We start from the raw sequence: 11,988 nt of genomic DNA, 5'->3' as shown, positions 1-11,988 counted from the left end.
ATCTTGTTAGCACAACTTCTACTTGTCGGTTGGGATGGACGCTGGTCACCCAACTGCCAAGGACATCTCTAATCTTTCGCAATTTGTTTTTAGAGGTATACCTCCATTGCTCCTTCCATTTATCAAGAAGACAACTTCTGATGCTAGGTTTTAAGTCAGTGTGTGGGAAAGGAAAATGGGTGGCAAATGCCTTGGCCTTCCGATCAGCTCTATCATACCCACTGATACCAACATGCGCTGGCATCCAACACAAGAGTTGTCTTTTTACGTGCTGACATCAGTGCAAGCCAATCTTGAACTTTCACCACTGGATGTACTTGCAGTGCACTACGAGAGTTGCAATGTATTATAATATAATGGTTTGCAAGATCTCTCATCATCTTGACTGCTACAAGGATGGCATGTAACTCTACAATGAAGATTGAGGCTGCCGGAGAAAGACTGCCAACTGCAGTCTTCCTTGTGCTCACTGCTGCAAAGTCAACACCATTTTCAAATTTCAAACTATCTGTATATATTGCATCTGATCCTTGGTACTTAGAAGTGTGTTGAAGGAATCCCTCCCTAACTTCTGCTTCGGATCTCTCACCCTTCACAATGCCGACCAAATCCACCTCGACTTGACTGGTTCAATAAGGGACTTTGGGAGTTCCAACAGCTAGAAACTTAATGAGATTTAAGTTGAAGTATAATCGGCTATCCTCAAGGGGTTGAAAAAACAATCCTGATGTAGGAGTTCCCAGAATCCTTTGTAGTCTCGTGTAGTAAGTCAAGTAAGTGTAGTAATGGTGTAAAGAAGGAGGTTCTCCACTCTTAGCTTACAGGGACTCCACAGCCTCTGTACAGATTCAGAGAGCTTCATTATAAACTGAGTCTGACATCTGGAGAACAATGGGAGTTGCAGATGAAGAATCCTCACATCCATAGTCAAGTTTGCAACATGTCTTATTCTCAGCCTTGAAAATCCAACTTCTACTGCCAAGGTCATGTCTAATCTCTCGTAGTTTGTTTCTGTAGGTATTCCTCCACTGCTCCCTCTATTTATTGTATAGATAACTTCTAATGCCTAGTTTCAAGTTGGTATGTGGGGGAGGTAAACGAGCATCACAGACCAAGGTCATGGATACCAGCATGCACTGGCACCCAACACAGTTATCTTTTACGTGTTGAAATCAGTGGAAACAATCTTGAAGCTCCCTTACCATTGCCCCCCTAACAGAAGCCGCCTTGCCGCGGTTGGGGGGCTTGAGGTCCCAATGAGCTGGTGAGCCGGACCAGAGGGCTACCCATACTGGAGGGGTCACCCGTGAGGGATGAGACAAAATGGCTTCCTGGTGCACCAAGGCCTATGAGAGGGGATGGTGCACCAACTCCTGGTTCATTCCATCTTGGTCAAGAGAGAACTCTCCCAATTGTCTTTGCCGTGCGTGGCGTCCCGTATTATTAGGAGACAGGAGTCCTCTAGTCGGTAGAGCACAGGTCCCGCGACTACTATCAGCACTGTAATAGTGATTGCGTATATTTCCTCACTACCCCTGTGGCTGTTGGGAAAATTTGAGTTCCAACTATAGCTTCCCCTCGTTGGACTCCATGGTGGGTGGGGGGGTGAGGAAATGAAGATTTATAATTTGTATGATTTCTGCAAATTTACAAAGAACTTGCTCTCTCCCTGACGACCTTCGCAATCCCCCGGCCAATCCATCTAGAACATCACATATTGTCACTCTGGAACCTTACCAGATTCCAAAGGGCAAGAAAGGGAATCGTAATTGTTCTCGAGCTCCCAAACCAGGTAAGAAGGAGAAAAGTCCTCCTCATTCCATTAAGGAAATCTTACCGCGTCAATATGAAAGTGTATCATATAGTAAATTTCTAGTAGTGAAGACAATTGATGGCGTATCTATCATGGATCTTGATATTTTTGAAGTACATCGGAAGATAGTTGAGGTATGTCAACGTGATCCTCGCATAACCCCACAGCGAGATGGTAGTCTGATAGTTGAGGTTTCGTCACCAGACGAGAGTGACCGTCTGCGTGCAATATGCCACATTCCTGGGGCTCAAGTTTCATGTTCTCCTCACAAAACCCTCAATCAGTGTAGGGGAATTGTCTTTTCCCGAGACCTGATGAGGTATTCTGAGGAGAAACTGTTAGAAGAACTAAAGAATTTTAATGTAGTGGCAGTAAAACGTTTTATGAAGAAAGTTGATGGTTTATAACAGTCGACACCAGCTCTTCTTCTAACTTTTGAATCGTTAGTCCTACCTGAATCAGTTAAATTGGCATGGTACCACCTCAAGGTAAATCCATATGTACCAACCCTATGCAGTGCTGCCACTGCCAGGGTTATGGTCATGGAGCCAACACTCGCCGTTTTAAGGAAAATGGACAACCAAGGGTATGTGTGAAATGTGGTACAACAGGTCATTAAGGAGATGATAACTGTCCAGGTCCAATATGCTGTTACCACTGCAAAGAAGATCATGAAACTTCTTCTAAACAATGTAAAAGGTATAAGTTTGAAAAAGAAGTATTGGTAATAAGGAGCAAGGAGAAAGTTAGTTTTGCAGAAGCAAAGCGCCTACTCGTGTGCTGTTTGCACAGCCGGGTAAGTCCTTTGCCCATCCTCCTTCCCGCGATCCCTTACCCTCCAATACTTCTAACACCACACACACTGCCACTACCTTTAAACCTCAGTCCGCAAATACTGAAAGTGCCTCTGGTGAGTTGTTGCACCAGAAACGGAGTAGGAGTGAAGGGTCTATTGAGGAGACTCCTCCTCCCAAAGTAAGGTCTTTGGAGCCATCAGTTAAGGCTCCAGAGGCCTCAACGGTGACCGCTTCAGCTGCCACCACATCCACAGGGACCTCTGCTGCTAGGCAGAATCCCCCTGAAGTAAAGGCTCAGGTACGCCATTTGCACAGGCAGAGGTATCCTGAGCCTGTTCTAAAGACTCTTCATAGAGTCGGGTCTTTGGAGCCACCAGGCAGGGCTCCTGAGGCTACCACATCCACAGGGGCCTCCGCTGCTAGATAGAATGCTCCTGAACCAAAGGCTCAGGTCCGTCCTTTGCCCAAGCAAAGAAATTCTGAGCCTGTCCAAAGGAAGCCTGTGGAAACTAGTTCCACAGTTAAACAACCCATCAAAAGGTATTCCCAAGATGCTGGAAAGGGACAGCCTAAAGGTGTGGGGCGGGCCTTAACCACAGGTGTTGCCAAACACCTTAAGAAGTAGTTTGTCAACCTGAAGAACTGGATACCCTAATCTTCCGATAGATAGAGCCTTCCGATCAGCTCTATCATACCCACTGATACCAACATGCGCTGGCATCCAACACAAGAGTTGTCTTTTTACGTGCTGACATCAGTGCAAGCCAATCTTGAACTTTCACCACTGGATGTACTTGCAGTGCACTACGAGAGTTGCAATGTATTATAATATAATGGTTTGCAAGATCTCTCATCATCTTGACTGCTACAAGGATGGCATGTAACTCTACAATGAAGATTGAGGCTGCCGGAGAAAGACTGCCAACTGCAGTCTTCCTTGTGCTCACTGCTGCAAAGTCAACACCATTTTCAAATTTCAAACTATCTGTATATATTGCATCTGATCCTTGGTACTTAGAAGTGTGTTGAAGGAATCCCTCCCTAACTTCTGCTTCGGATCTCTCACCCTTCACAATGCCGACCAAATCCACCTCGACTTGACTGGTTCAATAAGGGACTTTGGGAGTTCCAACAGCTAGAAACTTAATGAGATTTAAGTTGAAGTATAATCGGCTATCCTCAAGGGGTTGAAAAAACAATCCTGATGTAGGAGTTCCCAGAATCCTTTGTAGTCTCGTGTAGTAAGTCAAGTAAGTGTAGTAATGGTGTAAAGAAGGAGGTTCTCCACTCTTAGCTTACAGGGACTCCACAGCCTCTGTACAGATTCAGAGAGCTTCATTATAAACTGAGTCTGACATCTGGAGAACAATGGGAGTTGCAGATGAAGAATCCTCACATCCATAGTCAAGTTTGCAACATGTCTTATTCTCAGCCTTGAAAATCCAACTTCTACTGCCAAGGTCATGTCTAATCTCTCGTAGTTTGTTTCTGTAGGTATTCCTCCACTGCTCCCTCTATTTATTGTATAGATAACTTCTAATGCCTAGTTTCAAGTTGGTATGTGGGGGAGGTAAACGAGCATCACAGACCAAGGTCATGGATACCAGCATGCACTGGCACCCAACACAGTTATCTTTTACGTGTTGAAATCAGTGGAAACAATCTTGAAGCTCCCTTACCATTGCCCCCCTAACAGAAGCCGCCTTGCCGCGGTTGGGGGGCTTGAGGTCCCAATGAGCTGGTGAGCCGGACCAGAGGGCTACCCATACTGGAGGGGTCACCCGTGAGGGATGAGACAAAATGGCTTCCTGGTGCACCAAGGCCTATGAGAGGGGATGGTGCACCAACTCCTGGTTCATTCCATCTTGGTCAAGAGAGAACTCTCCCAATTGTCTTTGCCGTGCGTGGCGTCCCGTATTATTAGGAGACAGGAGTCCTCTAGTCGGTAGAGCACAGGTCCCGCGACTACTATCAGCACTGTAATAGTGATTGCGTATATTTCCTCACTACCCCTGTGGCTGTTGGGAAAATTTGAGTTCCAACTATAGCTTCCCCTCGTTGGACTCCATGGTGGGTGGGGGGGTGAGGAAATGAAGATTTATAATTTGTATGATTTCTGCAAATTTACAAAGAACTTGCTCTCTCCCTGACGACCTTCGCAATCCCCCGGCCAATCCATCTAGAACATCACATATTGTCACTCTGGAACCTTACCAGATTCCAAAGGGCAAGAAAGGGAATCGTAATTGTTCTCGAGCTCCCAAACCAGGTAAGAAGGAGAAAAGTCCTCCTCATTCCATTAAGGAAATCTTACCGCGTCAATATGAAAGTGTATCATATAGTAAATTTCTAGTAGTGAAGACAATTGATGGCGTATCTATCATGGATCTTGATATTTTTGAAGTACATCGGAAGATAGTTGAGGTATGTCAACGTGATCCTCGCATAACCCCACAGCGAGATGGTAGTCTGATAGTTGAGGTTTCGTCACCAGACGAGAGTGACCGTCTGCGTGCAATATGCCACATTCCTGGGGCTCAAGTTTCATGTTCTCCTCACAAAACCCTCAATCAGTGTAGGGGAATTGTCTTTTCCCGAGACCTGATGAGGTATTCTGAGGAGAAACTGTTAGAAGAACTAAAGAATTTTAATGTAGTGGCAGTAAAACGTTTTATGAAGAAAGTTGATGGTTTATAACAGTCGACACCAGCTCTTCTTCTAACTTTTGAATCGTTAGTCCTACCTGAATCAGTTAAATTGGCATAGTACCACCTCAAGGTAAATCCATATGTACCAACCCTATGCAGTGCTGCCACTGCCAGGGTTATGGTCATGGAGCCAACACTCGCCGTTTTAAGGAAAATGGACAACCAAGGGTATGTGTGAAATGTGGTACAACAGGTCATTAAGGAGATGATAACTGTCCAGGTCCAATATGCTGTTACCACTGCAAAGAAGATCATGAAACTTCTTCTAAACAATGTAAAAGGTATAAGTTTGAAAAAGAAGTATTGGTAATAAGGAGCAAGGAGAAAGTTAGTTTTGCAGAAGCAAAGCGCCTACTCGTGTGCTGTTTGCACAGCCGGGTAAGTCCTTTGCCCATCCTCCTTCCCGCGATCCCTTACCCTCCAATACTTCTAACACCACACACACTGCCACTACCTTTAAACCTCAGTCCGCAAATACTGAAAGTGCCTCTGGTGAGTTGTTGCACCAGAAACGGAGTAGGAGTGAAGGGTCTATTGAGGAGACTCCTCCTCCCAAAGTAAGGTCTTTGGAGCCATCAGTTAAGGCTCCAGAGGCCTCAACGGTGACCGCTTCAGCTGCCACCACATCCACAGGGACCTCTGCTGCTAGGCAGAATCCCCCTGAAGTAAAGGCTCAGGTACGCCATTTGCACAGGCAGAGGTATCCTGAGCCTGTTCTAAAGACTCTTCATAGAGTCGGGTCTTTGGAGCCACCAGGCAGGGCTCCTGAGGCTACCACATCCACAGGGGCCTCCGCTGCTAGATAGAATGCTCCTGAACCAAAGGCTCAGGTCCGTCCTTTGCCCAAGCAAAGAAATTCTGAGCCTGTCCAAAGGAAGCCTGTGGAAACTAGTTCCACAGTTAAACAACCCATCAAAAGGTATTCCCAAGATGCTGGAAAGGGACAGCCTAAAGGTGTGGGGCGGGCCTTAACCACAGGTGTTGCCAAACACCTTAAGAAGTAGTTTGTCAACCTGAAGAACTGGATACCCTAATCCAATGGAATTGTCAGGGATTCATGCAAAATGGGAAGAACTACAACATCTGATAGCTTCTTGTAATCCAGTTTGTGTATGCCTACAAGAGATTATGATCAGGGAAAATCGTCCAATTTCCCTGAGAGGATTCCAAGTTCAAGCCCATTATGGGACCTTTGATAATGGACCTCATGGAGGAGTAGCAGTGATGGTACGTCAGGATACTCCCTTCCAGGCCATCCACCTGCAGACGACACTGCAGGTGAAGGCTGCGAGAATAGGCTTGACACGACCTTACACTGTTGCATCCATCTACCTCCCTCCACATAATCTCAACATAGATGATTTGGAAGATTTACTTGGGCAGTTGCCTCATCCATTTCTATTTTTGGGAGACTTCAATGGTCGGCATCACCTCTGGGGAGACACTTTGTGCAACCCTCGAGGAAGGGCCTTGGAATCCTTGTTCTCAAGAGTAGATGCAGTTTTACCGAAGAGTGATGCACCAACACATTTCCAAGTTCAAACTGGAACATTCTCCAATATTGACCTGTCAATTGGTTCATCTGATTCACAGTTGAATTTCACTTGGCAGGTCATGGAAGACTTAAATGGAAGTGACCACTATCCAATAATTTTGGAGGAGGCGAATGGTATTCCAGCCAATGGAGTGCAGAGATGGCGACTTGAACATGCAGACTGGAATCTTTTTAGATCAACTGCAGTATTGCAAGGATCTTTGAATGATTTCCAGTGTGTTCAAGATGCTGTTAATCACTTCACATCACGAATTCACCTTGCAGCAGAAGCATCAATTCCCAGAAGTAGCGGGCAGTACCGTCGACCTCCGGTACCATGGTGGTCTGATGAATGCCAACAAGCTGTCAGAGCAAGAAAAGCTGCATTAAGGCAGTTGAGACGACGCCCAAGCGATCTAACCTTGATCCAGTACAAAAAGACCCAAGCCAAGGCCAGGCGATTGCTAAAGGAGGGTAGGCGGACATCGTGGAGACAATATGTCTCCGTAATTAACTCTGGGACCCCCTTAGCATGGGTATGGGACAAGGTGCGTAAGATTGCTGGAAACAGCACATCCATATCACCACCTGCTCTGAAAATAGATGGTATAATCCTGACAGACAAAACAGATGTTGCAAATGAGCCGGCAAAATCCATGGCAGAGATCTCCTCTGGAGCATCTTACACTGCCCGATTCTCCACTCTTAGGGCTGAACAGGAACGACACACAGTGTCGTTATTCAGTAGCACTGCAGCAAAACTTCCATACAACTTTCCATTTTTGCACAAGGAGATGGATTCTGCTTTGCAGCTCTGCCGTAAAACTGCCCCAGGAAATGACGATATTCCATACCAAATGATATCTCACTTACCGGAGAGTTCCCAAACGTTCCTGTTGGATCTATTCAATAGGATCTATAGGGAGGGCACAGTGCCATCCACATGGAAAGAAGCTATAATCATTCCTGTCCCTAAACCTGGCAAGGATGCTTCTATACCAGGGAATTATAGACCAATTTCTCTCACCAGCTGCATCTGCAAGTTGATGGAGAAAATGGTAAACTTCAGGTTGACATGGCTGCTAGAAAAGGAAAACGTACTGACCCCATATCAATATGGGTTTAGAAACCTGAGATCGACCACAGATGCACTTGTAGGATGGAAACTGCAATACATAATTCGTTCACACAACGACGTCATTTGTTAGCAGTCTTCTTTGACCTTGAACAAGCTTATGATACTACTTGGAAGCATGGCATGACGCTGTATGACATTGGTTTAAGAGGAGCATTGCCTACCTTCATACAAAGCTTCCTTGCTGACAGGAAGTTTGGAGTGAGGGTGGGAAACAGCTTCTCTAACCTGGGAGACCAGCTAGAAGGGGTCCCACAAGGGAGTGTCTTAAGTGTGACCCTGTTTGCCATTGCTATAAATGACATTGTAAAGGTCGTTCCAAGTGCTGTCTCATGTAGTCTGTATGTGGATGACTTTACACTTTACTGCTCAGGAGGAAACTTACAGGATGTGCAAGGGCATATGCAGACTGCAATAAATCAGGTTGTGCAATGGGCAACATACCATGGGTTCCAATTTTCTCCAAGCAAGACCATGGCTATGCATTTCCACAAACGGGAAAAGTTCCATCCTTCCCTCTATTTAGGAGCAAACCCACTGCATTTTGTCCAAGAGCTAAAGTACTTGGGTCTAATTTTTGACTCAAGGCTTACATGGGTGCCTCACATTAAACAGTTGAAGGTGAAAGCTATAAAAGCGCTTAGTATTTTGCGGGTTCTTTCACACCTATCTTTGGGTGCAGACCGCACAACGCTTCTGCGGCTTTACCGAGCGCTTATTCGTAGTAAACTTGACTATGGATGTGAGGCTTATTCATCTGCAACTCCCACTGTTCTCTGGATGTTGGACTCGGTTCATAATGAAGCTCTGAGAATCTGTATAGGGGCTTTCAGGTCTTCACCTGTGGAGTCCCTGTATTCTGAGAGTGGAGAACCACCTCTTTCATTACACCGGGCCTACATGAACCTGATTTACTACACGAGACTACAAAGGATTCCAGGATCTCCTACATCCAGATTGGTTTATAACCCCCTTGAGGATAGCCGATCCTATGGTAGGAGAATGAGGAATCTTGTGGAAGATCTTAATTTAAATCTCACAAAGGTTCTGGCTGTTGGAACTTCCCAAGTCCGACCAAATCGAGCTCGATTTGGTCGGAATCGGGAAAGGGGAGAGATCCGAAGCAGAAGTCAGAGAGATATTTCTTCAACACACTTCTAAGTACCAAGGATCATATGCAATATATACAGATGGTTTGAAATCTGAAAATGGTGTGAGCTTTGCAGCAGTGAGCAGAAGGAAGACTGCATCTGGCAGTCTTTCTCGATCAGCTTCGATTTTCACTGCAGAGTTACATGCCATCCTTGCAGCAGTCAAGATGACTAGAGATCTTACAAACCATTCCGCTGTAATATATTGTGACTCTCGTAGTGCCCTGCAAGCAATCAAGAGCTTAAACTCGTCACATCCAGTGGTGAGGGAGGTTCAAGATTGGCTTGCACTGATGTCAGCCCATAAAAAGATAACTCTGTGTTGGGTGCCAGCACATGTTGGTATCAGTGGGAATGAACGAGCTGATCAGAAGGCCAAGGCAGCTGCAACTCAGCCCTGTGATGCTCGTTTTCCTCTCCCACACACTGACTTGAAACCCAGCATTAGGAGTTGTCCTCGTGATAAATGGAGGGAACAATGGAGGCATACCTCTAGAAATAAACTGCGAGAGATTAGAGATGACCTTGGCAGTTGGGTGACCAGCATCCACCCCAACCGACAAGTAGAAGTTGTAATAAAAGGCTGAGAATCGGGCACACAAGACTGACTCATGGGCCGATGATGGCTAAAAGTGAAGCATGCTGTGAGGAATGCCAAGAGCCATTAACGGTAAACATGTAATGGAAAGATGTGCAACATTCTCAGACCAAAGAGAAAGGTACTTGTCTCCCCCATATACACTAAAAAATGTATTGGGGGAGGACGGTGACGGTCTTATTAGTTTCGATTTTTAATATAATATTTATTGTTATTTATGACATTTATTGTTATTGAAGACATTTATTGATAGGGTTTCAACGTTTTAAATATTCTAATATTTTTCAGTCTAACAAGGTGTTCGCCGCTAATGACCTTAGCTGTTGACGCGGCAGTAATTAAATAATCAATCAATCAGGTTGCGGGTTCATGCTACTACAGCATGTATGTGTATATGTTTATATTCAAACATATATATACATATATATACATACATATATACATGGTCAGAACTTTCTTATATATACATAATCATAAATATATACAGATTCTTATATATATATATATATATATGTGTGTGTGTGTGTGTGTATGTATGTATGTATGTGTACACACACACACACACACACACACACACACACACACACATATACACATAAATATACATATATATATATATATATATATATATTGTAGGGATAGTTTTTGATCTGTAATGAGGAGCCCAGACTTAAACCCCAGCCTCTTGAAGCGAACTGAAGCCTCTCGTGAAGCGAGAACGGCTTAGGGATGTAAATAAGGGTCCCATTCACTCCCCTGACAACTTAAAACAGATCCTAGGCCTGTAAAATGGTAGCGGGCTCTGGGGCCGGATACTCAAAACAACCCGTAAGTTACAAGTTCGAGGACGTTGTAACCGCCTTACTACATTGTACCTTACGAACTCCTTACTATATTGTAAGTGACCCATACTCAAAAAAAATTACAATGTTGTAAGCACATTGTAAGGCGAATGTCAACATCGTAAGTTAATTCCCTAGGCTGCCAAGAGAGGGCACATCGGTAGGTGATTGACCAATCAGCAGTCAGCCTCGTAGACGTAACAGCCAATAGGAAGCCACACATCTCAGCTGTTTAACACCGCGCTACACCAAAGGTAAACAACGCCATGGAAGGTCCAACTCAAAAGAAAAGAAGACCAAATTTCTCAGATGAAGAGATGTTGGCTCTAATAGCTGTGGCAACGAAGAAGAATGTGGTTCTAGTTAAATTAGATAACAGAATAACCGGTCAAGTGAAAAACAACGCCTAGGAGAGTGTGACTAAGGAAGTGAGTCTTGTCGCTCGCGTACCGAGGAATGTGAATGAAGGGCGTAGGAAGTTCACAGACCTAAGAGCAGCTTGAAGAAAAAGGCAGCACAAGAGGAACAGGTAAGATTTCAAAAGTAAATTTTGTTCTGTAAATTCTTTAGGTACCGTCAACATAAGCTGTTGAAATTAGTCACAAGTGTTGAAACCTAACCTTTATAGTCAGAGTAAAGGAAATACAGTGCATGTCATATAATAACTTTATATTCTTGTCACAGAAGTAGGAGTGAGTATCATTTTTTTTTTTTTTGTTTTGTTTTATCTACATCATGTCATGGATATTTTTTCTAATATCCATGACATAGTAACTCAAAGTAATGTGAGGGTAATATCAAGTGCAATATGATAGTACACTCACTGATATGTAACACAATATGGAGATAAAGCATAATGTCATCAGGTTCCCCTAACAGGCCCTTAAAGTCCTGAATCTTGGTGTTGGTCCATGAGACCTCTAGGCACAAGGGCATAGAATGCTTCTTTCACATCATGTTTGTAAACATCGGTAGGCACGCACACAGCAATAAGAGACACAAAGCCAGAAGCATGCTTCAGTCTCAGCGCCATCATATGCTCATCAACCGGTGTTACATCCACTACCGAGGGTTGAAGTCGGCAGGAGATGACTATGTTTACTTCCTGGAGATGATGATCATCGCCACGGCCCGACCAGTAGTAGGTGTACCCACCCTTACTGATCGTGCCGCTGCCAGGTCTTATCACCTCCGATAGGGTAGCCACCTAACTCCCAACTCCCCTCGATAGCAGGGTTAACCGCTCATCCTACGGCAAGGACCAGATGTTCCAGGCGCCTACCCAGATAGCTCACCTGAAGTTAAGCCTCAGGCAGTCGCTCTGCACCTCTGCCACCCCCGCTGACGCTGCCCCAAATAAAGAGGGGCGGCAGGCTGTGGGGTTCCCTTGGTTGGCGTCTGCCAGGACGC

Source organism: Penaeus chinensis, chromosome 3 (genome assembly GCF_019202785.1).
Source record: "Penaeus chinensis breed Huanghai No. 1 chromosome 3, ASM1920278v2, whole genome shotgun sequence".
NCBI classification, from domain to species: Eukaryota; Metazoa; Arthropoda; class Malacostraca; order Decapoda; family Penaeidae; genus Penaeus; species Penaeus chinensis.
Note: the sequence above shows the minus strand (reverse complement) of the source record.